The 4,322-nt window shown below is 40.9% G+C and overlaps 1 non-coding gene across 1 annotated transcript; it reads left to right on the top strand.

Moving 5' to 3' along the window:
* Nucleotides 1-822: 822 nt before the first annotated feature.
* LOC112440771 (U6atac minor spliceosomal RNA) lies at nucleotides 823-948 on the top strand. Its single transcript, XR_003028784.1, has one exon. It is a non-coding gene; the product is annotated as a U6atac minor spliceosomal RNA (small nuclear RNA).
* Nucleotides 949-4,322: the final 3,374 nt, after the last annotated feature.

The following is a 4,322-nucleotide window of genomic DNA, read 5'->3' as shown; positions in this document are numbered from 1 at the left end:
TACTACTTGGGAGGCTGAGGCAGGGGGATTGCTTGAGCCCAGGAGTTTGAGACCAACCTGGGAAACATAGCAAGACCCCATCTTTAAAAAAAAATTAAAATTAACCTTGCAATGCTGGTTTAAAGTATATAACTTGCTGATGTAGATTTTTTATTATAATTTTAAAATCTTTTAAAAGTTTATATACTATTTTGGAACTTTTTTATTTTTTATTTTATTGTATTATTTTATTTTATTTTAGAGATGGAGTCTCACTCTGTTGCCCACACTGGAGTGCAGTGGCGCGATCTCGGCTCACTGCAAGCTCCGCCTCCTGGGTTCACGACATTCTCCTGACTCAGCCTCCTGAATGGCTGGGACTACAGGCGCCCACCAACATGCCCGGCTAATTTTTTGTATTTTTAGTAAAGACCGGGTTTCACCGTGTTAGCCAGGATGGTCTCGATCTCCTGACCTCGTGATCCGCCCGCCTCGGCCTCCCAAAGTGCTGGGATTACAGGCTTGAGCCACCGCACCCGGCCCTATTTTAGAACTTTTAAGATAAATTACAACTTACTGTATGTATTAGTTTAATGTATTTGTTTGAGGAGAATTACTTAAGAATTTGGAAAAGTGTATTAATCAGAAAATTGATGTATTTGAAAAAATAATCAAAATTTTAAATTAATAAATGCAATTTAAAATGTTTAAAATGATTAACCAAGTGGCTCAGACATTGTTTGTTAGATTTATAAATAGCATAATAAAATGGAAATGTTTAATGTAAAAGCTTGAGATTTTAAATGTGAAAGTAGTGAATATTAATTTTTAAAAACCCAAGTAGTGTTGTATGAAAGGAGAGAAAATTGGCACAACTCTTGACAAGGATGAAAGAGGCCCTCAAGCCTGACAACACACATACAGTTAAGGCATTGCCACCTACTTCGTGGCATCTGACCATCCTTAAAAAATAATTTAAAAAAAAAAACGTAACTTTTTAACTTTTTTTTTTTTTTTTGAGACAGGGTCTCACTCTGTCACCCAGGCTGGAGTGGACCTCGGATCACTGCAACTTCCACCTCCTAGGCTCAAGTGATTCTCCCACCTCAGCCTCCTGAGTAGTTGGGACAGAAGGCACTCACCACCACACCTGGCTTTTTTTTTTTTTTTTTTTCCTTTTCTTTTTGGCAGAAACAGGGTTTCTCCATGTTGCCCAGGCTGGTCTCAAACTCTGAGCTCAAGTGATCCACCTGCCTGGGCCTCTTAAAGTGCTGGGATTACAGGCATGAGCCACTGTGCCCAGCCCCAAGTAACTTTTTTTTTTTTTTTTTTTTTGATGGAGTCTTGCTCTGTCGCCCAGGCTGGAGTGCAGTGGCATAGTCTTGGCTCACTGCAACCTCCTCCTCCCGGGTTCAGAGCAATTCTCCTGCCTCAGTCTCCCGAGTAGCTGGGATTACGCTATCATGCCCAGCTAAACTTTTGTATTTTTAGTAGAGATGGGGTTTCACCATGTTGGCCAGGCTGGTCTCGAACTCCTGACCTCAAGGTATCTGCCCACCTCGGCCTCCTAAAATATTAGGATTACAGGCATGAACCACCGTACCTGGCCCCTAAGTAACTTCTAAATAATCATTTCAGCGTGAAAAGTTCTAATGAGTTTTTTAAAAGTCTTTTATTTTTATCTTTCTTTTTAATGCTACCATAGAGAAAGTTCACCAGGAAATATCCAAATCTATAAATGTAAATTCTTCCTAATAGTAAATGTCCAAGAAAAGTGCATTTGAGTTGGGTGAATAGGCGGCAAGTGTGCAGAGTTGGGAAGGCGAGCCAGAGGCTAATCAGAATGACACAATACAAACTCTGACTTCTTACCTTCTCTCCAGACTTGTTTCTCCAGTTGCCTACAGACCTGCAATTGAACATCCTTGCCTCATCTTCAACTTTGCATTTCAAAAACTTAGCTCATCACTTCCTCATCCCCATCTCTCTATTCTTGGCCTCAGCCAAAAGGCTTCCTGTCATAAATAATGTGTTTATTGCACCATAATCAGCCCAATACAACAGGCTGGTCACCTTCCAGTCATTTTTTCACTCTTTCCTCTCCTTCTCTTTTACTCTAAATCCATCAGTCAGTCCTGACGAGCCTTTCATGCTGGGTCCACTTTGCTCCAATTTCCTCAGTCACCACCATCAGCTATGGCCATGTTACCTTATGCCAGGATTACTGCAGCAGTCTTCTGTCAATTTCTCCTGCTGCAGTTCATTCCACACAGAGCTCCCACAAGAGCCATCAAACTTTGTTTTCGCCTCTAATTTGTATTTGCATAGACTTTTATGGGCTCCCCAATGTCTGTCAAATAAAACCCAAGCTCCTTTTGCTATCCAAACGTTTTCACCAATAGGGGTACTCTTAATCTTCATCTTTTATTATTTCTTGATGGGACCCCTCTGTTTTTGTCAAGCTAATTTGCTGGTCCCATTCTCCAATGCCATTGTGCCTACACACATATCTTTGTATAGTCCATTTCCTTTGTCTGGAAAGCTCTGACCCCTCTTGTTTCCCACCCCTCAACTCTGGTTTCTTCCTTTCCTTCTAAACCCTGTTAAACACTCACCTCTTCCCACACTTTATACTAGATCTCGTTTGGCTATAAACAACTCACAATCTCCTTGGCATCAGTATACATTTCTGTAATTAATGTCCACGTGTTTATATTATTCTGCAACAATGTCTTTGGTTTTGCATATGTATTGTTTCCTTAAAAGACTATATAAAGTTTTTGGCTGGGCACGGTGGCTCATGCCTGTAATCGCAGCATTTTGGGAGGCCAAGGCAGGTGGATTACTGGAGGCTAGGAGTTCAAGACCAGCCTGGCCAACATGGTGAAACCCCATCTCTACTAAAAATACAAAAGTGCCTGTAGTCTCAGCTACTCTGGTGACTGATGCATGAGGATTGCTTGAGCCCAAGAGGCAGAGGTTGCAGTGAGCTGAGATCATGCCATTGCACTCCAGCCTGCACGACAGAGCAAGACTCTGTCTCGAAAAGGAAAAAAAAAAGGCTATATAAAGTTTTTAGAGAAGAGTTTTACCAGCAAAATTTAATCCTTCCTAAGTTCCAGTAACCGCACCAGTAAAATGGCCATAAAATGCTTTACAGAGTAGGGGGCTTGGGAAGATCAAATAAATTGACAATAGAAACTTTGCAGAATGGGCACAGCGGCTCATACCTGTAATCCCAGAATTTTGAGAGGCTGAGATAGAAGGATCACTTGAGGCCAGGAGTTTGAGACGAGCCTAGGCAACTTAGGTCTCCTAAAAAGAAAAATAAAAATGTTTTACAAAGTTTAAAGCACCAACAAATGCATATTCCCCCTTTTTCTTTTCTTTTTTTTTTCTTTTTTTTTTTTTTTTTTTTGAGACAGGGTCTTGCTCTGTTACCCAGATCGGGATGCAGCGGCATGATCTCAGCCCACTGCAGCCTCAACCTCTTGGGCTCAAACAATCCTCCCACCTCAGCCTCCTGAGGAGCTGGAACTACAGGCTCATGTCACCCATGCCCAGCTAATTTTGTCTATTTTTTGTAAAGACAAGGTCTCACTCTGTTGCCCAGACTGGTCTCCAACTCCCGGACTCTAGCGATCCTCCTGCCTCAGCCTCCCAAAGTGCTGGGATTCCAGGCATGAGCCACCACGTATTTCTTAGTAATGACAAGGTAAGCACTTGACTAATAAATGTTGACTAAGAGACCAATACGTGTCAGCTTAGTGATTCAACAAGATTATAAGATGAAGAGCACATATATTATGGCATAAGCAGCATCACTTCATAAACAGCAATCACAGCAGAGCAAGCAGCCTAGTGATTCAAACATACTGAATGTCTCTGACTTACAAAACAAGTTAATAGGACTCCAGATAGATGCTAATGAATCAAAAACCTCACATAAATCACTGTTTCTATGAAAGTAATTCATTATGTTTGTTTAATTATGAGGGAATATTTGAAAAGCATAACATTTGTCCAAACGCCCCCAAGTTCTGATCCTATATTTGAAATGCATTCAAATTTGCTTATTCAACCTTTTTTGGTTTAGCAAATATTAGCTGTATACCAACTATATACCAAGCTCTGTTTTAGGCCCTGGAGACATACCAGTGAAGACAGTTCAAGTTCCTGTTCTCAGGGATCTTTTATTTCAATCAGATAAGTAGCATTAAATAAACAAAATAATTACAGATTATAGTTAAGTGCTATGAAGAAAGCAGTATAGGGACTGGGTGGGGAGGACTATGGATGGCATACTTAGGGAAGACATCAATGAGGGTGTCCTTTTTGTTGAG

The sequence above is a fragment of the Pan paniscus genome, chromosome 7 (assembly GCF_029289425.2).
Source record: "Pan paniscus chromosome 7, NHGRI_mPanPan1-v2.0_pri, whole genome shotgun sequence".
Taxonomy (NCBI): Eukaryota; Metazoa; Chordata; class Mammalia; order Primates; family Hominidae; genus Pan; species Pan paniscus.
Note: the sequence above shows the minus strand (reverse complement) of the source record. Positions and strands in the feature narration are given on the sequence as shown.